The sequence below is a fragment of the Papio anubis genome, chromosome 11 (genome assembly GCF_008728515.1).
Source record: "Papio anubis isolate 15944 chromosome 11, Panubis1.0, whole genome shotgun sequence".
NCBI lineage: Eukaryota > Metazoa > Chordata > Mammalia > Primates > Cercopithecidae > Papio > Papio anubis.
In genome coordinates, this window is record NC_044986.1 from 15,807,325 (window position 1) to 15,831,407 (window position 24,083).

General features: G+C 45.5%; 1 long non-coding RNA gene across 1 annotated transcript; it reads left to right on the forward strand.

Annotated features, from left to right (window-relative positions):
- The first annotated feature begins 7,744 nt into the window (after positions 1-7,744).
- On the forward strand, positions 7,745-24,045 carry LOC103887758. Its single transcript, XR_002524458.2, has 3 exons — positions 7,745-8,299; positions 20,488-20,623; positions 23,391-24,045. It is a non-coding gene; the product is annotated as an uncharacterized LOC103887758 (long non-coding RNA).
- The last annotated feature ends 38 nt before the right edge of the window (positions 24,046-24,083 follow it).

Consider the following 24,083-nt stretch of genomic DNA (forward strand, 5'->3'; position numbering starts at 1 on the left):
AACTGCTTCCTTTGAGAGAGAGAGAGAGAGAGAGAGAGAGAATAAAGCTGAAGCCCTAAGCAAGATGAAATGGCAGACACCATTACCCTCCAAAATTGGATTTATAATGGAAACAGAAACTGATTATGGTGGTGAGCTCTGCCATTATGAATTAGTTTAAAAGAAATAACTGCATGCAAGAATGGTCATATGACATCTCATAAAGGAGAGAATCTGTCTACCTTGACATATTTTCCTCCATGAAAATTCCAGCTCAAGGTGAGGCAAGCCGAAACTTGCATGTCTGGATGAATGAAAGCCGCATGGGCTGACCACCATCCGCCTCCACAGTCGTTACCTACCCAAAGATTCCCCTGACACCTGCCCTGCTTGCCATGCAGCTTGTTAGGAATTTGGAAGGTACACTTTTTTTTTTTTTTTTTGGAGACAGAGTCTCGCTCTGTCACCCAGACTGGAGTGCAGTGGCACGATCTCAGCTCGCTGAAACCTCCACCTCCTGGGTTCAAGCAATTCCTCTGCCTCAGCCTCCCAAGTAGCTGGGACTACAGGTGCGCACCACCACGGCCGGCTAATTTTTTGTATTTTAGTAGAGACCTGGTTTCACCATGTTGGCCAGGATGGTCTTGATCTCCTGACCTCATGATCCGCCCACCTCAGCCTCTCAAAGTGCTGGGATTACAGGCATGAGCCACCGCGCCTGGCCAGAAGGTACACTTAAACCACTCGACTAAAATGTTCAAGGAAAGAGAAAAAAAGCACATATAAAACCCCCTCTCTTTTTTTTTTTTTTTTTTTTGAGACGGAGTCTCTCTTTGTCACCCAGGCTGCAGTGCAGTGCCATGATATCAGCTCACTACAAGCTCCACCTCCCAGGTTCACGCCATTCTCCTGCCTCAGCCTCCCAAGTAGCTAGGACTACAGGTGCCCACAACCACACCTGGCTAATTCCTTGCACCTTTAGTAGAGATGGGGTTTCACTGTGTTAGCCGGGATAGTCTCGATCTCCTGACCTCGTGATCCGCCTGTCTCGGCCTCCTAAAGTGCTGGGATTACAGGCGTGAGCCACGGTGCCTGGCTCCCTCTAGTTCTAAACTGGCTCTCTACCATCTGATCGGTGGGGACGCAAGGCCAACAGCAGATCATACTTGTGGCAGGGTGAGAGGCCCTGAAAAGTGCTTCTCTTCCTTTCTGAGCTCCAGGGTCCTGTCCCTGACCTCAAGCAAGAAAACAGCAGGCTGAACACAATCAGTAGCAGTTGGAGAGGCCCACTCTAGGGCTAAAGGCCCCAGGATTAAGAATGAGCAGATTGGTTCACGTCTCAGGGATGCCACCTATTATTGGCAGGTCACCTCACATCTCTGAGCCCATTTACTCATCTGTGTGATGGGAACAATAATAAAGATGAGGGAGCCGGGTAGATCAAAGATGGTGATAGATGAGAAACTGGGAACCCTCTCTTCATGGCTGCGCCAGAAGCCACTGGCAAAATATCAAACAGAACAACTGAACAATCAGCTTTCCTAATGTCAGCTTCCCAGTTTCCTCAAATGTGGAGAATCCCAGGCTACGTAGCTGCCCTTCCCTGCAAGGCAGGGATCAGGCCCTAGAGATTGGGACCACACTTCATGGAGCTGTGTTCCATACCATCTGCTTGTAAACAACTCAAATAAAAGAGTAATAGCTAACCTTACCGATACTGCACTACAAACCAGCAACTGCACTAAGTGTTTTACAAACAATGCTATGAAGTAGGTAGAAGGCATTACTGTTCTCGTGTTACAGACAAGGAAACTGAGGCACAGAGAGGTTAAGTAGCTTACCTAAGGTTTCCCAGCCACCCAGGGGCAGATTTGGGACTCAAGCCCAAAAAACCGGTTCTAGAGGCTTTCACCATTAGGCTACGCTGCCTCTCCAGAAGATGAGGATGGCTGGAAAGAAGCAAGGGCAAGCAGTTCAGTCACAAAGAGCCTCTCTCCCTCCACTTCTTACATTTTGGGAATAGGATTTTCAGCCTTACACTGCAGGGAGATAAATGAACTTGAGTTGCAGGTGAAAACATGCAAATCTCACATTTGACATCAAGCATTGTGTTGAGTGAAAAAGCAAAAGAATGATACACTATGATGTTATTTACATACCCAAAAAAATTTTTTTGGACAGAGTCTTGCTCTGTCACCCAGGCTGGAATGCCGTAGCACTCACAGCTCACTGCAGCCTCAACTTCCCAGGCTCAAGTGATTCTCCCACCCCAGCCTCCCAAGTAGCTGGGACTACAGGCATGTACCACTACATGCAGCAAATTTTTTATTTTTGTAGAAACAGGGTCTCACTATATTGCCCAGGCTGGTCTCTAACCCCTGGGCTCAAGTGATCCTCCTGCCTCAGCCACCCAAAGTGCTGAGATTACAGGCATAAGTCATCTTGCCCAGCCCACAAAGTTTTAAAACATATAAAAGATTATGTATTACCTAGAGATTCATACACAAACAGCAACGGCATCAAGATATTCCTGGGAATGATGAACATCACCTTTGTAATTCACCTCAGAAGCAGGGGAGGGATGCACAGAAGTTTTCTAATATATTTGTATTTTTAAAAATCCAGTTGGATGGTAGAAACATGGGTGTTCAGTAAATCACTCTTTATGTCTTTCTCTATGTCTGACATATTTTTTGATTTGAAAAATAATTTTCCAAGGCTAACTTTATATTAGCTTCCACCCCTTTAAATCAGTCATTTATCAGATGGCCTCCAGACTCTACTAAGAATAACAAAAGCTAATCTTTATTGAGAGCTTAGTGTGTACTAGACACTGTTAAATGCATTACATTCATTGACTCCCTCATATTCACAGTAACTCTATAAGGCGAGGACTATTATCATCTCCATGTTGCAGATAAGGAAACTAAGGCTTAAAGAGACATGGAAACTTTCTTTTTTTTTTTTTTTTTTTTTTTTGAGACAGAGTCTCACTCTATCACCCAGGCTAGAGTGCAGTGGCGCGATCTCAGTTCACTACAACCTCTGCCTCCAGGATTCAAGCGATTCTCGTGCCTCAGCCACACCAGTTGCGGGGATTACAGGTGCCTGCCACCGTGCCCAGCTAATTTTGTATTTTTAGTAAAGATGGGGTTTCATCATGTTGGCCAGGCTAGTCTTGAACTCCTGACCTCAAATCATCCGCCCACCTCAGCCTCCCAAAGTGCTGGGATTACAGGTGTGACCCACAAGATCTGGTAACTTTCTATGGTTCCTCAGGATTTGAATTCACATTTGTTTGACCTCAAGGCCTGAATTCAAGCAAAATGCAGGTGCTAGGGAAGGGGAGAGGCAAGCAGGAGGGATGACATGGCCCCTGTCCTCAAGGGTCTTCTAGCCCACAGTGAATGCCATGGTGTCTACATTCTCCAGGCTGCTGGGAGTGCCGCCAGGGCTTGTCCTTGGCTGCAATGAGATGACCAACCCAAGGACACAACCTTCCTGAAGCAGCTGCATCCAATGACCGTTGACTGTTGATACGGGTGTATTACAACCTAGCCCTCACTCAACTCTGAGGGCCATTCCAGCTCCAGATCACTTGGAGGGTGGCTGAGACCTTTGTTGGGATTGCATGGCAGCTCAGCTTCTCCCTCTGCCCTCTGCTGCATCGGTCACTCCCCCATGATGTAGGCCCCAAGCGCTATCCTCAAGAATCTTCTTGAACACAGATCTCCTTCTCAGAACTTGCTTCCCAGGGAACTGTCCTGGGACACAGTCTAGTGGGGAAGAAAGGTTTTCACAGAGGATGCAGACAACCCCATACCACACTGTAAATATCCCTGGGGGAGCCATCGAGAGGGCCCAAGGAGTTAACGAAAGCATCCTGGAGGACATGAGGATTAAGCTGACCCTTGAAAGATGGGGAAATTAGAATATTTGCCATAAAGAGGAATGAAGTATCAATAGAGCTACAACATGGATGAACTTTGAAACCATTATGCTAAGCAAAAGAAGCCAGACACAAAATACCACAAGTATGATTCTGTGCATATGAAATGTCCAGAACACGGAAATCTGTAGAGACCCGCAGTACATTAGTGCTTGCCTGGGGCACCAGCATGGGGCTGGGGGACCTGGGAGGTGATAGCTGAGGGGTATAGGGTTAATTTTTGAGATGATGAGAATATTCTAAAATTGACTGTGGTGAAGAATGAACATATCTGTAAATATACCAAAACCAAAAACCACTGAATCTTACACTTTAAATGGATGAATTATATGGTGTGTCAATTATGTCTCAATAAAGCTATTTTCAAAAGGGGAGAATGTGGATAGGTTGACAGGCAAGAATGTGGAGAGAATTGCCGGTGGGTAAAAATGTGTGAGATCTGTGTGAGCGTGAATCCGTGGTGGCAGGTAGGGTGCTGATGGGAAGCAGGAAAGAACAAAGGTGGCTGGAAGGCTGCAGCCAGGGATGGGAGGCCTGAAGTCTGAGCAGGTAGGAAGCTCGTCCCAGAAGATCTGGGAGTAATGAGTTGAAAACAGAGCATTAGGCTGTTCGGTCTGTGCAGAAAGGAAGACGGGTGTAGTGGGGAAGCTGGGAGACCAGCTGGGCGGCTGAGACAGAAAGGACATTTAACGCCACCGCATGCACGTGTATGTGTGTGTGTTTTAAACCAGGAACTATAATAGTTTAAAAACACACACACACACACACACACACGTGTGCACACTGTGGTATTAAATGTCCTTTTATGTCTTTCTCAACACGTGGGGCTTATTCCTACAACTCTCCCACAATACCATCAGTTTCACAAATTTGACACTCAGCCACATCTGTTTCCACCATGATGAGGTTCCTATCAAGTCCTCTTGCCAGTTCCTAGGAGCCTCCCTTGAGACAGCAATGAATTTAGAAGGGTACCCAACCTCCCTATCAATCTTGTCATCACCTCAAGGGTGCCTTCTCACCCCCTAAACCAAAACTGTCACGTGGGTAGGAACTTTCATTTCATTAAAGATAAAAATCACCTTTCTACTCCCCACATCTCACCCACTGTCGAGGATGAGCCGAGACTCTGCCCACCTCTGTCATCGTGAATGACATCAGCCCAATGAGACTCCTCAGGCCATGCTCCAAACTCAACTTACCTTGGAAACACGGAACTTTAGAGCTGACGGCCGTGGAGGTTCCCTCAGCTCTGCCCTGCCATTTGACAATGAAGAGTCTGGGGCTTCTGCCTGTCACTAATGGGGGATTGAGGGGCTTCTCTTCCCTTTGAGTCCCCTGACTTGAACCACCAAACAGTCTGAAGAAAGCTTCCAGGGTCAGTCTGGAAACCTTCCAGTGCCCCAGGGTGACTGGATTAGCTGCCAGTCACCAGGGTACGTACTTGATGTGCAGACCCTGTCGCTAGGCTTCAGTCTACAAGAAAGAGACCCCTGACAATGTGCCTACAATGTCAGAGATTAGAGGCCTGGAAGGCTGCCTTGAACTAATATCAGCTCCCAGGAGCAGAGGTGGAGGGATAGGGGAGACGGGGGTCACCTGCCAGTTTGGGAATATCATAATAAGTCCAGGGTCGGGGGATTGGGCAAGTTACTTGAGGAAAGGCCGGAGGGTCCCAGGAATTGTGAGTTACCCACTGGGCTGCTCAGAGCTGTGCTTGGTGGGTGCGGGGTGGGGGTAGGGGGGCAGGCGTTGAGCCTGACTTCCCTCTCCGAAATGGCTGCCACAGTCATCTGGCCTCTCCCCAAGACTCAATCAGGGAGCGGGGTCTTTGGTCTCACCTTACCTCTTTTCTGATGCAGACATTTGGACTCTGCCCAGTGAGGCCATGGGAAGAACATATGAGACCATCAGGAAACCCCAACACTTAGTCTCTGCCCCACTCCACTTCCTGTATCCCCAAACATTGTGTGATGTTAGACAAGTTACCAAGACCACGTGGGTGAAGGTGTAAGGAAACATGATAACTGCGGTCAGGAGCATGAGTTCTGGAATCATAGAGGACTGGGTTTGAAGCCCAGTCCCACCACTCACTGGCTTCTTGGACTTAACCTCTTTAAACCTCAATTCCTCATCTAGTAGCACCTCATGGGCTTGCTATAGAACTAAAGGAGGAATGAGTGAGTTAATGCAACAAGAGCTTCTAGTCCAGGGTCCCCAAAATCCTCACATCCAATGCCACTGTGTCCAATCCATAAGCCCTTCCTTCCTACTCTTCCTTTTTCTTCCTGCCCCATTTAGTAGCCGTTTTATCACACTTCTATGTTTCTATTTTTAAAGCTACACATTCCCATAGTGTAATGAATCACATAGTTCTACAAGGCTCCTGCTCCAATTTTCCCCATCTCAAAGGACCACTTAGGCTCTCTAGAAGTTGTGCCATTCTCGGAAAGGGAATTAATCAGACAACACAGATGATCTAAGCTTGTGTTTGCAAAGCTGTTTCTTCCCTCACTCTGGTGAGAGTGGGTCCAGAACAGCTCAATCAAGCAATTTAGAGGAAGAATACAAGAACAGCAGCCTGTCAGAGAGGGAGCAGGAGGAATCCAGCTGTTTAATTAAAATATGTAGTCACTGTACATTTTGGTTTTAGTCAATGTACAGCGCCTGCTTCATCATAAACCCAAGTGCTGATGGCTCTGGCTGGCCTGGGAAGAGGATCACTTATCAAGCATAGATCAGTACTGACATCCAGTGGTCACAGAGAATTATCTGCCTGAAGCTCTTCATTTTTCTCTTCCCAAAAATGAATGGGCATTCACACAGAGAAAGGAGTGGCGAAAAATGACAGCTACCAATGCTGTTAACTTTGGAGAACTGTGCAACTTGCAGTCAGATACCAAGTAACACAGGTCAAGGCCTTGCCAGTTTGCAAGATGTCTATGGTTATTTGAATGCTGACCCAAGAGCCAGGAGGAGAAATGGGGGCCATCCTCGTAAGGGGGTACGATCATAAAGAATAAAACACACTAGGCATGGTGGCTCACACCTGTAATTCCAGTGCTTTGGGAAGCCAAGGCAGGGAAATCGCTTAAGACCAGGAATTCAAAACCAGCCTGGGCAACACAGTGAGACCTCATCTCTACAAAAAATTAAAATAAAAATAATTAGCTGGGCATCAATCCCATTACTGGGTACATACCCAAAGGATCATAAATCACTCTACTATAAAGACACATGCACACATATGTTTATTGTGGCACTATTTATAGTAGCAAAGACTTGGAACCAACCCAAATGCCCATCAATGATAGATAGATTAAGAAAATGTGGCACATATACACCATGGAATACTATGCAGTCACAAAAAAAGGATGAGCTAATGTCCTTTGCTGGGACATGGATGAAGCTGGAAACCATCATTCTCAGCAAACTATTGCAAGATCGGAAAATCAAACACCGCATGTTCTCACTCATAAGTGGGAGTTGAACACTGAGAACACATGGACACAGGGAGAGGAACATAACACACTGGGACCTGTCAAGGGTTGGAGGGCTAGGGGAGGGATAGCATTAGGAGAAATACCTAATGTAGACGACAGGTTGATGGGTGCAGCAAACCACCATGGCACATATATACCTGTGTAACAAACCTGCACATTCTACACATGTATCCCAGAACTTAAAGTATAATAAAACAAAATTAGCTGGGCATGGTGATGTGCACCTGTAGTCCTAGCTACTCGGGAGGCTGAGGTGGGAAGACCCGTTGAGCCCAGGACTTCTAGGCTGCAGTGAGCTGTGATCATGTCACTGCACTCCAGCCTGGGTGACAGAATAAGATGATGTCTCTAAAAATATAAAAAATAAAAATAAATTTCAAAAAAGAATAAAACACAAGTGGCCCCATAGCCTTCTAGAAAACATACTGGGTTTTGAGTTAGAAACCTTGACTCTAGACCTGGTGCTGCTTCTGTGTCACCTGCAGCAAGTCCCTTAAGCTCTCTGCACGGGAGCTTCGTCCTCTTTGAAGTGAGGTTAATGCCACTGCTCTGCCAGCCTCATAGGGTTGTGGTGATGCCAAATGGGAATGCATATGCGAAAGAGTTTTGTAAACTGTACAGTGCTGCACAGCTGGGGCTGCCGGGATGCGGGTGTTGATGGATAGGGTAGGGCAAAGTGGAACTGGTGAGGAGGTACTTGGAGGTACCTCCAAGTACCAGATGGAGGCATGACCAGATGACAAATTACACTTCTGGTTTCCAATTTCTCTCAAGCCTCAGAGATTCTGTCGTGGACTGTCAGGATGACCTCATCAGAGAAGGGCATTCCTCATTTTTCTCTGAACTCAAATCTCTGACATAAACATTGGTAAGTAACTTCAAAGTCCACTTAACTTCGAAAATTGCATATCAAACAGGTTTTTAAAAATAGAATCCTGTTAGCGGGGCATGGTGGCAAGTGCCTTTAATCCCAGCTACTCGGGAGGCTGAAGCAGGAGAATCACTTGAACCTGGGAGGCAGACGTTGCAGTGAGCCAAGATCATGCCGCTGCACTCCAGCCTGGGTGACAGAGCAAGACTCTGTCTCAAAAAAGAATAGAATCCTATCCCGAAGGAAAAATGTGAGTCATCATTCATTCTATGTTAAAGGAAGCTATTGTTAATATCAATTGGAATAGACTACGCACTTTTCACTCCCTCATAATTTTTTTATTGTGTTTCTATTGGTATTTGGTCTAGCATCTGGTCTAGGAAAGCTAGTTTTGCAAAGCGGTTCTAAATGAAATTATAGGATGACCAGAGATAGAGAAATGGTGTGTGCACACAGAGGAAATGTAGAGAGATGATTTTGGAGGCTTAGAGACCACACTTCTGACTCTTTCAATTTGTGCCAACAGATTTCATAAACTACTTGGAGCAGGGGGTGGATCTTTAAGAAGTTTAGTCTTCCTAGTTGAGCTTAATTTAAAAGAAACAAAAAAGCAATTCTCTCACGCTTTTTAAGGGATCAGACAGCTTTGAACACAAAGAAATATTATGCTGCTTTTTCCAGATTTCCATATCATGTGTCTGTAAAGAAAAAAAAAATCCACTCTAGCTAGTTTAAACAAAAGAGGTTTATCACAAATAGTCTATAGAATTATAGGAATGGCTGAATAAAAGTACAATTTCCAGCCACAGAATCCAGTAGCAAAATCAGGCTACAAGAGAGTAACTAGCTCTTTAACCATCAGAAAGCTACCTGCTAAACTGAAAAGGTTCCTGCTGAAGTGGTTGCAGAACCACATCACAGCTGCTCTAATGCAAACTAGCAAATGGTGCTCTGCAACCTCCCCACAAAGTCAGTAATCAGACAGGAGACCTCTGCTAACACAGCCCCAGTAAAGCCCAACCCCTCCAAGCAAAGCTTGTCAGCTTACACCTTCCAAATCTTATCTAAGGGTGCCTGGCTGCCTAACTGTTAAAGATAACCAAAAATGGCCGGGCGCGGTGGCTCATGCCTGTAATTCCAACACTTTGGGAGGCGGAGGTGGGCAGATCATGAGGTCAGGAGATAGAGACCATCCTGGCTAATACAGTGAAACCCCTTCTCTACTAAAAATACAAAAAAAAATTAGCCGAGCATGGTGGCACATGCCTGTAATCCCAGCTACTTGGGAGGCTGAGGCAGGAGAATAGTATGAACTCAGGAGGCAGAGCTTGCAGTGAGCTGAGATCACACCACTGCACTCCAGCCTGGGTGGCAGAGCAAGACTCCGTCTCAAAATAAATAAATAAATAATAAATAAAAAATAGGAAATGAAGTGAAACATGAATGTTTTACTACCTCAATCCAGTTCTCCAATGAGAATCACTATTAACAGTTTGGAGTGTCGCCTCTCAGTGACTTTTGTACATTGTTTGCCAGGGAAGGGAGGTGGTTGGACTCCATGTTGTTCTGCAATTTGTTTTGTCACTTGAATACATATCCTGGACATCTTTCCATGGGAGGACATGTGACTAGCTCATTTTTAAAAAGAGCTGCTAAGTGTCCTATCGGAGAGATGCCCTACCTGATGGACACTGAGGTCATCTCTAATTATTCCCTATTATGCATAATGCAAAAGGAACAGCTGTTCAGGTATTTGTAAAGGTCAGATGTTTAGAAGTGAAAAATCTGCACCACATTTTGAAGCACTATCTTTCTAATTAGCACGCAGTCAGGAGGATCCATTTAGACAGCTTTTTAAGACAAAAAAAAAAAAAAACACAATAGCCTAAGCCCTAAAGATGTTGATGCAGCAGACATTGATGGAGCCTCAGTTGTCAGCATGATGGTTTCAAAAATGCCCCTCCCCCCTGTCCCAAGTTCTATCCCTAAGGGGCCTGCCCTTTGCAAAAAGCAGACAGGGTCTTGTTCTGCAAGTACACAGCTAGTCAGCCTTTGGGCCAAGGAGGTGAAGCAAAAAGGGCCAGGAGAGCAGGAGAGAGGACACGGCTTTGACCCTGATGGGCAGTGGATTCCAGGGGTGTCAGATAGCTAGGGTTAAGAATCCCACTTTGCCACATGGGGGAGGCAGCAGGAAGACTGCGTCACACATCATCTGCTAGGTCTCCAGATGAAGGGAGCTGTTTGGCAAAGTGTGCTACAGATCACCCCAAAGTGTGTTTCATCTGCAGCTGGTTGTTTTGTTTTGTTTTGTTTTGTTTTTTTGAGACAGTCTTGCTCTGTCACCCAGGCTGGAGTACAGTGGCATGATCTCGACTCACCGCAACCTCCGCCTCCTGAGTTCAAGCAATTCGTGTCTCAGCCTCCCAAGTAGCTGGGATTACAGGTGTGTGCCACCATGCCCGGCTAATTTTTGTATTTTTAGCAGAGATGGGGTTTCACCATGTTGGCCAGGCTGGTCTCAAACTCCTGACCTCAAGTGATCCACCCGCCTCAACCTCCCAAAGTGCCGGGTTGACAGGTGTGAGCCACCATCGCAGCCTGCAGCCGTGTTTAAAACCTTCACTTCAGTTTGTCTATACAAACTAAGTTGCCCTCATTCCTCCAGCAACTCAGCCAATCCCAGCCTTCACCTGGATACACAGTGACCTTAGCAATAAGAGCTGCAGTGGCCATGTGCCACTGTTCCTGGACCAAACTGAGGGTCAGGTTGCTATTTCTTGTGGCCCAATAACAAGATGCAGATGAACTGGGGAGGAAGAGAGTTTTTATTTCTGCAACGGGTTACAGGGAGAAGGCCTGGAAATTATTGCCAGACCAACTCAAAATTACATTTTCCAGAGCTTATATACCTTCTAAGCTACATATCTACATGTAAGTGTGCATTCATCTAAAGATGCAGTGATTAACTTTTTAATGCATAACTAAGGTCTGAGTCCTGAAGACCTTCCTCTGGAGCCTCAGTAAATTTAGTTAAGCTAAATGGGTCCAGGTGCTGAGGTGATTATCCTTATCTTGTCTCCTGCTAAATCATAAATGTTTGGAGAGTCCCTTTACACCCCCAGTAAACTTGTTTGTGGAAGCCTGGGGAGTTTCTTCAGACCCTCAATAAAACTTGTTGAATCCTAAATGGGTCCTGTTAAGAATTCTCTTGTTATTTTGTCATGTTTTACAGCCCAGGAAAGACCTAGGCCAAACTCTTGGTGGGCTTTTGTTACATTCCAGTCTTTGTATAAGGACGCTGACTCTTTCCACTTTTAATATTTAACCTAACTACTCAGTCAGTACGAAACAGTTGTCAGGGAGGCCTGCGTTAGTGAGACCTGACCTGCCACACCACTACATCTACTACCTCCATTTCCTGCTTCTCTCCCCAACAGTATTCTGATTTGCCTTTAGAGAATCCTCTCTCCTCCCTTCTCTGCCATGGAATTGGGACAGGATTGCTTAGCACCCTCGCTGCAACACAGCACCCTCCCCCAGCCAGTGCTTTAATCAAAACTGGGGCTCTGCCCCAGCCTCGGTCAATAAGGAGAAGCAAATCTCTGCACTGTGCAAATTCCATGGTGGTGGGAAACCCTTTTTCTCTAAAGATCTGAAACTGAGGCATGCTGATGCGATAAGGGAAGCCTAAAGTTTCTCAGGGCCATTCTGGGAAAACTGAGGAAGGCAGATTAGAGAGGTGAAGAAACTCCTTCAGGGACACCATTAGAGCCTGGGTCAAGCATCACCTGAAGGTAGAGTGTCTCTAGACTTCTAAATTACATTAGCTTTTTTTTTTTTTTTTTGAGACAGTCTCATTCTATCGCCTAGGCTGGAGTGCAGTGGTGCAGTCTCGGCTCACGGCAACCTCTCCCTCTCAGGTTCAAGCAGTTCTCATCCCTCAGCCTCCCAAATAGCTGGGACACAGGCGCCTGCCACCAAACCCAGCTAATTTTTGTATTTTTAGTAGAAACAGGGTTTCACCATGTTGGCGAACTCCTCGCCTCAAGTGATCCACCTGCCTTGGCCTCCCAAAGTGCTGGGATCACAGGAGTAAGCCACCGCGCCTGGCCCTATATTAGCTTTTAAACTTGCTTTATTGTCTAAACCAGTGTAAACTGAGATGTTCTGCCATTTGCATCATAAAGAGGTCTGGCACAGAGAAAAACACCTTTCTGCATATCACCCACAGAGGCTTTCCTCTTCTATAGCCTCAAAAAAAAAAAAAAACAACCTGTGTGCAACTGCTGCCCCTAGTTGCCGCCTCAGAAACTAATTCCTGCGGGCCTCTCAGTGAGAGTTCTTCGAATCCATGTCCTAGAAATTGAACTCAAACTGGAGTACAGGCGGAATCAAAACAAGGGCCTTCAACACTTCAGAATTCTGCATTCTCTCCTTGGCCTGTGGCTTCATTCTCCCAGACCTCCTTTCTGTGCAAAGCTGGAACACGGCTACCCTCAGGCTCTCGTGTGCAGTGGCTGCCCAGGAAGAAGAGTATACCCCTCTAGCTCAAAGTATAAGAACCCAAAGAACGACTCTGATTGACCCTGTGTGGGCCACAAGTACATTGTTGGGCCAATCACTGCAGCCAGAGGAGCAAGATACCGCCATAGCCCTAGAACCAATTCGCTGAAATGAGGAAAGTGCTATTCCTTGAGGGGGAGAGCGAAGCTGAGAAAGAGGGTAAGAGGTACTGACAAGTAAGTCATAATAAAAGCGTCCACAACACCTCACAGAGCTGTTGTGCAGATCCGTTGATAATGGGTGCAAAAGAGCTCCTGTAAGGTGGCTTTGCTTAAAGCACACTATGCAATGTTTGCTGTAATTTGTGAATGATCTTTGTGGAGTGAACCCAGGCAGGACTTAGAGGCAGGTGTGATTAGCTTGTAACTTGCTTGATGTCCTGGGTCAATTCTTAAAAACTCCACAAGTTCAATTCTTTAAGAATTACATGATATAACATGCCTAGTACAATGTCTAGGGCACATTCCTCCCATTTAGACTGTTATGGAAGAAAAATTTTAAACCTCATAGTGGAAGTCTTTTCTGAAGATGTCAGCAGCAGTCAGCAGCAGGAAACTCCAAACTGCTGGGCCCCCAGACTTAGCAAGGCCTAATTGTCCAAGGAAAGAGCTGATGTCAAGTCAACCTTGACCTGCATGGTTTTCAAGATATTGTCCAAAAAAAAAAAAAAAACAAAAAAAGAAGAAGAAAGAAAGAAAGAAAAGGATATTATCCATAGCAAAGAAATACCAAGTGAAATAAGTGAAGAAAATTTGAGCCCAAAGTGAGTGTTTTTCCCCTGCTCAAGCCAATTGTTCAGCTAGCATTTTTTTTTTTTAGGGTTCAACAAATGTTGAGTCTGGATATCAATTATCTAGGTTGCAGAGTCCAAAGTTGGCAAGGCAGTGTGCATGTGGAGTCCTTCAGCCATTCACACACATCTTTCATTGACCCTGGGCCCAACACCTGCATAATGGGCATAGGACCTAATGAGACAGCTTATATCCATGGTCAACACATACTCCAGAGTTTTAAAACTGTCCCAGTTTGAAATAGCCTGCCCTGCTCTCCTCTCAAGCACATACCCCACTCACTGTACATCCCATTTTGTTTTATTCCTTGGGCTTCTCTACATTCAAAATTGTCTTAGTTGCTCATTTCTTGGTTTACCTGTTTATTTTCTGCTGTCCCCATTAGAATGTCAGCTGCATGAAGACAGCCCTCATCTGTCCTGCTATTATAAGAGCTCCAGCTCTCAACGGAGCTGGCATATGGTGGCCACTCAGCAATATTTATTAGATGGAATGGAATGGAATGCGATGGAATGGGATGGAATGGAATGATCAAAGAGCCGTAAGGCCATGTGATCTGCTTTTTGTTTTACAAGAGAAAGTCACAGCACTTGAATTTGAAACTTCACTGCCTTGTGGGCCTCCCAATAAAGTCATGAGTTGGGTGTTACTATTATCCTTATTTTATAGATGAGAAAACAAACTCTCAGAGAGGTCCATGGTTAGACTGACATCATGTGACTTGGGAAGGGCAGAATCAGGACGCGCAGTCCAGCACTCCTCCATCTCAGCACACACTTGCCAAGGCCAGATGAAGAATAGCAGAACAGAAGCAGCAATGAGGAAGCTTAGAGAACAGAAGCGGTTGGGGAAACCCAAATGTTGCACTTATGTAGTTGTAAAACTCTCCCTGCGGGCCTAATGTAACTTCGATTCAGTCACTTTGAAGTTGCTGCACTCTCTCATGACATCTTCTCCTGTAAAAGCAATGGTCTTTCTTAAGGTGCAGGTGTGGGGTTTTAAGGACAAAGAGCTCCTGCCATGTCAGATGCTTGATATAGTTTGGTTTCTGTGAGTCAGGATACTTTGGTCACAAGTAACAGAAATGCATCTCAAACTAGCTCAAACCAAAAAGAAGGGGAGAGCCGCAGCTGACTCACAGGAACTATGAAACCGGGGACTCAAAAGCTGACTTCCTCTGCCTGTGGATTTTACACTCTCTCACTGCAGCCCAGTCTTCTCTGCACGATTAAGAACATGCCAACTCACAGCTTCTGTCTCACATCCTAATGCCTCCTACCTCCAAATGGTTTCAATCTGGAAAATTCTCAGGGACGAACACTGATTGGCTCTGCTTGGGTCAAATGCCCACCACTGGACCACTCACGTGCATGGGTGTGGCACAGGGGTGGGGTCACATATCCCAGACTCAGTCCTGCTCCTGTGTATCTGAGCCTCCTCCTGCAAAGGGGCAATTGTAGGCATTCACCCCATCAATATCACTGCTGTTTGGTGCCTGATAATTTTCATAGCCATGTTGCCGCTTCAATTACTTCCATAGCACTAAGAGGTTCCTGCTCTTCATAAATTAAAACAATACAAACTCCTACAACCTCTCAGCATTATTAAGTGGTAAGACAGAAATGAGCTGATTGACTTCTCAAGAGCCTCCAACTCCTACCCTTCCATAGTTTCTGGATGGCGATTTCTCTACAAGTCTCACTGTTCTTCCCAAACCTGGGCATTCCTCTGCTCTTTCCTCACCAACCAGAAAGATAGGTGCCCAGAGAGCACAATGGGTCTGAAGAAGAACCGTGGCTGGAGAGGATGAATTCGGTTGCATTGTGACCAACAGGGGGAAACTATTGGACTACAAATGCAGCGGTGAAAGCCAAACATGCAAAAGACCGTTCCAACACCGCAGTCCTGCCCTTTGCTAGGAGGAATGGAGACAGTGAAAATTAAGGAAGTAGTTGATGCTTCCCATCAACAGGGGTCAATACTTTTAGTAGTGACTGCTGGGTCATAAAATGAAGATAAATGAATGAAGCCAAGTGTTTCTAATGATGGTCTCGAGGCTCAGGGAGACCTTTAAAATAACAAAAGAAAATTGAAACAGAGTGGCGCCTCTGTAACAAGATTTGAGATTCAATACGGATCCAGTGCTTGCTACCTGTAAGATTTGCCTGTATTCCCCCAAGGGACGCCCAAAACACCTATATCAGGCCTTTCTTTCTTTGGTGTATGGCACTGAACTGGGTTTAAAAGTATATAGCAGTAGCCTGTAATCCCAGCACTTTGGGAGGCCAAGATAGGCAGGATCACCTGAGGTCAGGAGTTCGAGACCAGCCTGGCCAACATGGTGAAACCCCATCTCTACTAAAAATACAAAAAAAGTAACTGGGTGTGATGGTGCATGCCTGTAATCCCAGCTACTCAGGAGGCGAGGCACAGAAATCTCTTGAACCCGGGAGGTGGTTCAAGTGAGCCAAGATGACGCCACTGCACTCCAGCCTGGCAACAGAGCAAGACTCCATCTCAAAAAAAAAAAAAAAAAAAAAAAGTATATAGCAGTAGGTGGATGACAGTTACCTGATATTTATAGGGCCAACAGAGCAAGTGGGAATTACACGCGGGAAGGCCTCCCAAGAGCCAGGGAGGAGGCGAAATGACCTAGGACTTGAGGAAGGAGTAGTAATTAGACACTAAATGGCTGGGGTAGGGAGAAGGGTGTGGAAGGAAAGAAAAAGAGAAGGTGAGGTCAAGAGCAAGTTCACGACAGCCCTGAATGTCATCCGATGAGTTTAGACTACACCTGTAAGAATTGAGCAACCACAGATCACTTTCCAGGGAGGCACCTGTGACCTGGAAGAGGAGGGGCTGTGAGCCACTCAGGCCCCAGGGCACAGCCAGGTCTGCATCTCTCTGCCTTCCCTCAGGGCAGCTGCCTCCCCCATCAGACCCTAGCCTGCTTTCTGGCCAGCTCCCTTAACAGCAGAAAGCTGCCTGACAGAGGTGAGCGATCAGACCCAGGAAGGGCACAAGGTGGAAGATCCAGGTGCGGTCAGCCCAGCTGGGGAGATGGCAGGTAGCAGTTTCAAGGCCATCAACCCCAAGTTAGAGCTGCTGGTGCCAGGCCAAGGTTAGAAAGGCAGGGTCACTTTTGGCCGAGAAGGCACTGCACCATACTGGTGAGGCCAGTGGAGTAAGGGACAGGACCAGGTTTATTATACCTGGACCAGAGGAAGCCCCTCCTTGGCTGCCAGCACAACCAGAGGCTGGTATATCATCAGAGCTGCATGCAGCCAGGCAGCCCAGAGAACCACTTGGCTGCTACCTGTGCTTCCTGGGAGTCACGGAGGTCCCTGGGAAAGCAGCACAAAATCGATAGGACTTGGTCATAACGACTGCGCCCTGGCACTCTCTCTCTCTCTCTCCAACCCCTCCCTTTAGTAAAAGGCAACTCTCCTGATTAGTTTCTGGTTGCCCGTCATTGTTCCTGACTTGTAATCAATCTCAAGGTGTGCCAGGATGCTTTCTATTTGCTTGGAATTGCTTGCCTAGGCCTGCTGAGTTGGCAATCCTATTAGCAGGATTTTTTTTTTCATTGTGTTTGTGAAATGAAATAAAATAAAAAGGCCCTGTCTCCAGAGGGTTCTTTCTGCCCCATTTTTCTGAAAACCATCAGGCTCTAGGAAGATCATAAGGCCTTTTTGTGAGGTGAAGGGTGCCTCTCTGTCTTTGGTGCTAGGAAGGGTTAGGAGAAGGCAAGCTGGCTCCTCCAGCCAGAGGCAGGCAGAGAAAAGTCCTTCCTTCCTCTAATGGGGACAGCATCCAGGTGAGAATGGAGGCAGAGATCCCTGACTGACTAAAGCTGAAAAAGTCATGCAGCGGAAACCATGACCACAAGGCTGGGTTACAGGATAAGGGATTCAAGGTAGGGAGATGGGTCTCAGTCCCAGTTCTGTCCCTGCCATCTGGTGGCCTTGAGCAAGTGATTCAAGCTCTCTGTGAGTCAGTCTCACTTTTCCTCATTTGCAAAGTGGAAGGAACATTTCCTGCCTCATGTGGTGGCCATGAGGAGGAAATGAAATCTCAGATGTATAATTCCTTGGCTCAATGACTGGTGTGCAAAGACAACATCCAGCAAATATTTTGGTGGTTCCTTTTTGGACATTACATTCTATAGTGCTAGATCGTAGAGCCTGGCTTCTGATGGTGGAGGGAAGATGAGGGTCTTTTTTTCTGGTTGTTTGTTTGTTTGTTTGAGACGGAGACTCACTCTGTCACCCAGGCTAGAGTGTAATGGTGCAATCTGGGCTCACTGCAACCTCTGCCTCCGAGGTTCAAGCGATTCTCCTACCTCAGCCTCCTGAGTAGCTGGGATTATTGGTGCATGTATCCCGGCTAATTTTTGTATTTTTAGTAGAGATGGGGTTTCACCATGTTGGCTAGGCTAGTCTCGAACTCCTGACCTCAAGTGATCCCCTCGCCTCGACCCCTAAAAGTGCTGGGATTACAAATGTGAACCACCGCAACTGGTCTTTTCTGGGTTCTTTGGAGGGACTAATAAAGGTTTGGGAAAGACTTCGGGGGCCTGAAGCACACCCAGTACTCATGAGAAGAGAGGGCAGTAAGCTTTCCTGAAACTGCTCCAAGGACATGATTTGCTGCAGGAGTACAGAAAAGCTCTCGCACCGCTAACAGGGAGAATTCCAGGGCACTCTTCTGGGTCATGGACCTCATCGTCCCCCACACTGTGCTCCATGCAAAGAGTCTTTGCGTTAGAGTCTATGTGAAGCCCATTCTTAGCTGGCTGACTTCTCTATCACCCAGAGCACAGGCTCAGTGCACAATGAAGCACTCTTTACTTCATCCCATAGAGAGAGGGAAGAGTGAGCTCCCTGGTGAGACGTCAGGAGAAATTTAAAGAGCATGTCAGAGAACAGAAATAAATAAAGAATACAATTCCTCCTTCAAACCACACTTGGATGGAAATCTTGTACACATCCCCTAGTGAGATATTAAACACTAAGTCAAACACCTGTGTTGAAAAGGATCTGTGACAAAAAGCAGGGTAAAAAGTTGTGCCTACTATCTGAGCTATGTTGTTAAAATGCACCTAAAAAATTCTAAGTCAGAAATACACCTTCTTGTCTCTAGGAAATAGTTGATGAAGGGGTTTTTCTGTTTGTTTTTTTTTTTACTTCTCCCTACTCTTCTGTACTTTATTAATTTTTCAGTGAACATGTGGCTTTACGTAAGTTGGGTAACCCTTAACCAAAATGCTTGGGACCAGAAGTGTTTCAGATTCCAGACTTTGTCAGATTTGGGAATATTTGCATATACATAATGAGATATCTTAGGGATGGGACACAAGTCTAAACATGAAATTTGTTTATGTTTTATATACACCATATGTGTATAACCTGAAGGTACGTTTACACAATATTTTAAATAATTTTGTACATGAAACAAAATTTTGACTGCAAGACACCCCATGAGGTCAGGTGTGGAAGTTTCCACTTGTGGTTGTCATGTGGGCACTCAAAAAGTTGCAGATTTTGGATTTGGATTAGGAAGGCTCAACCTGTAACAGTAATAACAATAATAATAGGGAGGAGGAAGAAGAGGAGAAAAAGAATTTCTAACATCCTCTCAGCCCTCTGTTCCCATTTAAAATCACGATTTTTTCCTCTCTGGATACCAAGAAGTAAGTGGAGAGGGGGAAGGAGGAACAACACAGTGATGAGTCCCCAGGCATCAGACCAGAATAGACAATTGTAGGACCCAAGGCCACTCCCTAGGCCCTCGGGGTGCTGACAATGTAGGAATTACCCACCTTCCTGTTACCTTTCTTAGCGTCTCACATGCTACAGAAAGAAGAGATAAATGAAGCCAGTCATTTTCCAAAGGTAATCTTACACTGAAGTTTAGTCCATAAAACAGATCAAAAAGGAGCCAGGTAGCTTATTGGGAGGGAGGGAAGGAAGAAGGAAGAGATACTACAGTCCCAACCATTCCCCTTTATCTCCCCTCTCTGACCCCCTAGTCCAAAGGTCCTCCTTTTGACCACTGTGCCAAGAAAGAAAACACTTGAAAACCTTGTAATAGTCAACAGGCCTATCATGTGGAGGGCAGAGAAGCTATTTCTAAGTAATTGGGAAATATATTTTTGCTCAAAATCCATTTCCATTCAAACAGCTTCATCCAGCCCTGTTTTAGAAACAAGCATTAAGGATGCTTTTATCAAACAAATACATCCTCTGGGAAGTGTGTAAGATTTGATTTGTGAATATATTTAAGTCTTTGACTTATCTGGTTGCTACATGGACCTTACAATTTATAAGACAGAATAAAATTGTGATTACTAGCAGTTGACTCAGGCTCATAATTATTTACTTGTTCCTGGTGAGTTCTGTGCTGGGCTTCCAAGGGGGGAAAAACATACCCTTTTAGGCTTATTTCTACCTAACTCTCTCCTGGAAGAACAGGTTACTGTCAGTTTTACTTTCGTGTTTTGTACAAATGGGGATTTGTGTGTTATTAGGACACATTTGCAAATATGATCTAAAATATTAAACGAATATATCTTTTCTGCATTTTGATGGCTTAACTTGTCTCAGCACCTTTCTGAAGTCTAGACTGTGGGAATGAGAAGCTCTCAGCAGCCTTCAAACACATCCACCAGGTCTCCATCTGTTTGGCCACTGCAGGGTTGTTTCGTTTCTTTGGTCTTTAGAGAGGCAGCAGGCGGCATCTCTAAAAATAGTGTCATAAGTGAGTGTGCCTGTAGGCTGGGGGGCTCAAAGGGCCACTGTGAGTGCATTTATAGATTGTCATGTGTTATAGGGGCCCAGCTGAGAGGGACCACACAAAGCGCAAGACAGGGTCACCAGAGATGTCAGCCTCTCCTTGGTCCCCCAGGCAGCCAAACCTCTGCCAGGGACCTGCACTGAGGACAGCAGCAGAGACTAAGCAGTGTCAGGTAAGGCTCTGCAGGGAGATTGCCTGCTTCCGCAGTCACTTCCTGGGTGACCCTGAGCACATTTTACCACCTCCTTGAGCTCGTGTACTCAACTGTAAAATGGAAATAATCGGCCAGGTGCGGTGTTTCACGCCTGTAATCCCAGCACTTTGGGAGGCCAAGGTGGGCGGATCACCTGAGGTCAGGAGTTAGAGACCAGCCTGGCCAACATGGTGAAACCCCATCTCTACTAAAAATACAAAAATTAGCCGGGCATGCTGACGCATGCCTGTAATACCAGCTACTCCAGAGGCTGAGACAGGAGAATGGCTTCAGCCCAGGAGGCAGAAGTTGCAGTGGGCCAAGATCACACCACTGCATCCCAGCCTGAGTGACAGAGCGAGACTCTGTCTCAAAAAAAAAAGGAAATAATCATAGGCATTTGTTATGAAGACATTTTATATAACCACAATGGCATCATGATTACTTAAGAAAATGCCTATAACTTCTAGAAATCCTTACTAAGCATATAGAGATGAAATAACATGAGGCCTAGGATGGGCTTTAAAGTAATTCAGCAAATATAAAGACAGGAATTATTCCATTTACATTCAGGTCAAGAAGAGGCACAACTAATCTATAATGATTTAAAAAAAAAGATCATTGATTGCCTTTGGAAAAGGGCATCAGGGAACTTTCTGGAGTACTGGAAATGTTCTACAACTTGATTTGACTGCTAATAACACAGACATAAACATTTGTTAAAATTCATTAACCAGCCGGGCGCGGTGGCTCACACCTGTAATCCCAGCACTTTGGGAGGCCTAGACGGGCGGATCATGAGGTCAGGAGATGGAGACCATTCTGGCTAACATGGTGAAACTCCGTCTCTACTAAAAATACAAAAATTAGCCAGGCGCAGTGGCGGGCGCCTATAGTCCCAGCTACACGGGAGGCTGAGGCAGGAAAATGGCGTGAACCCAGGAGGCGGAGCTTGCAGTGAGTGGAGGTCACGCCACTGCACTCCAGCCTGGGCGACGGAGAGAGACTCCGTCTCAAAAAAAAAAAAAATAAATAAATAAAAAATTAATTAACCTGCAAATGGTTCAGAAAAATAATAATAGCATGTTGGCAAAGAATCTTTGCTTAGCCAAACTTTATTCAGGCTTCTGAATCTCCTCCTAGGCCCATCTGTGTGCTTCCTATAAGGTCCAGTTTTAGCAAAGAACCCCATTAAGTCAGTTTAGCAGGAAACCCCTATCCTTGACATGTGACCAACCTCCAGCATTCCCCAGGTGATGTCTGATCAAGTTGGCCTATCTTTAGCAAGAATAGTGTTAGGTTCGTTTAGCTAGAATCTCCCTTACCCTCGCTGTTTCCTCCTAGTAATTTTCCATCCATTGACCCCACAGTGTTTCTTGGCTGTAAATTCCCACCTGCCCATGTTGTATTCAGAATTAAGTTCAATCTCTCTCCCTCACTGCAAGACCCTGTTACAGTGGCCCTTTTTTTTTTTTTAAGACAAGGTCTCACTCTGATGCCCACGCTAGAGTGAAGTGGCACCATCGCAGCTTACTGCAGCCTCCGTCACCCAGGCTCAAATAATCCTCCCACTTCAGCCTCCACGCCTGGCTAAGTTTTCTTTCTCAGTAGAGACAAGGTCTCACTATGTTGCCTCAGCTGGTTTTGAACTCCTGTGCTCAAGTGATCCTCCCACCTTAGCCTCCCAAACTATTGGGATAACAGGTGTGAGCCACCCACCTGGCATAATTGTTTCTTTAACAGTAAGTGTATTCAGAAAAATATTAACAATTGTATATGTGGATAAAGTTTGATAAGTAATGATAAAAACAAGTATGATAAAATGTTAACACTCAGGGAGTCTTAGTCAAGGGTATATGGAAATTCTTTGTATTATTTTACAACTTTCTGTAAGTATGAATTATTTCAAAATAATAAAAGTTTAAAAACTCATCAAACTATACACTTTAAACTGGTTGATGAATTTTACTGTGTACAAATTATACGTCAAAGAAAAAGTTAAAAACCAGACTAGAAAGCAAATGTAGCAAAATCTTGATAAATGCTGAGTCTGAGTGAGAGATGTATGGAGGTTCATTTTACCATCTTTTCTACTTTTGCGTGTGCTTGGCTATTTTCTTTTTCCTTTTTTTTTTTTTTTTTTTTTGAGATGGAGTTTTGCTCTTGTTGCCCAGGCTGGAGTGCAATGGCGCGATCTCAGCTCACTGCAACCTCTGCCTCCTGGGTTCAAGCGATTCTCCTGCCTCAGCCTCCCGAGTAGCTGGGATTACAGGCATGTGCCATCATGCCTGGGTAATTTTGTATTTTTAGTAGAAACAGGGTTTTTTCATGTTGGTCAAGCTGGTCTCGAACCCCTGACCTCAGATAATCCACCCGCCTCAGCCTCACAAAGTGCTGGGATTACAGGTGTGAGCCACCGCACCCGGCCTATGCTCGGCTATTTTCTAATGCAAAAGAAATTTTAAAAAATTAAAACAATTGAAAATATCGGCTAAGCTCCTGGCCCAGTGCCCAGTGCAGTGTGGCATCCCCCTCTGCAAATGGCTCATGGCTGCTACCCTGCATCTTTTCTCTGGGACAGTCGAAGGATTACACATATGTCACGCTGTTCATGCTGGTATTATCTGTGACCATGCTTGACAAAAAATGCACCCCAAGCTGTTTTTCTCTGACCTCGAGCTAAAAGACTTAAAAAAAACAGGCAGCCAAAATTGAAGATAAGTGTCCTTTTTGAACTCCCACTTAGGTGAATGACGTTGTGCAGGCATCTCTTTAAACAGCTGCAACCACAGCAAGGCCATGAGGAAAAGTCACAGAGGACACCTTGGAAGCCAAGAGGAACCACTCTGGATCTAATTTCACTTTTGCAAGATAAACATTTGCTTTGGCTGAGACAGGAAACAAAAGTAAGGGCTGATGACCTTTGAGGTGAATCAAACACATCTCTTAAGAAGGTCTCAATTTTTAGGAGGATGACAGCCACTTGTTCCCAAGGGCTGAACAGGAGCACTAAACCAGGAGGAAGAAGACCTGGGTTCTTTTCCCACCCACATCACCGGTGATCCACATGACCTTGGGTAAGTCACTTCCTCCTCCCTAGGCCTCTTTCCTCCACTGACAAATGAGGGTTTGAACCCAAAGAATCTGTAGGGACGTTCCAGCTTTGTGGTTCTTTAAAACAAACATTGATTGGGAAAGACTCCAGGGCAAGGAAGGAGCAGGAAATGTGCCCCATACAGTCATCCAAGAGTCAAAGCCTGGGAAGTTTCCAGAGCCTAGGCAGGAGATAAATGAGGAAAGATATGTGATGTGGCCAAATCTCCAAATTTTCATGAGAAATGGAAAATCTAGATGCTTATGTCCAACCTCCTGGTTTTCAAATGATACTAATTAATTCAATTTTTTTTTTTTTTTTGAGACGGAGTCTCACTCTGTTGCC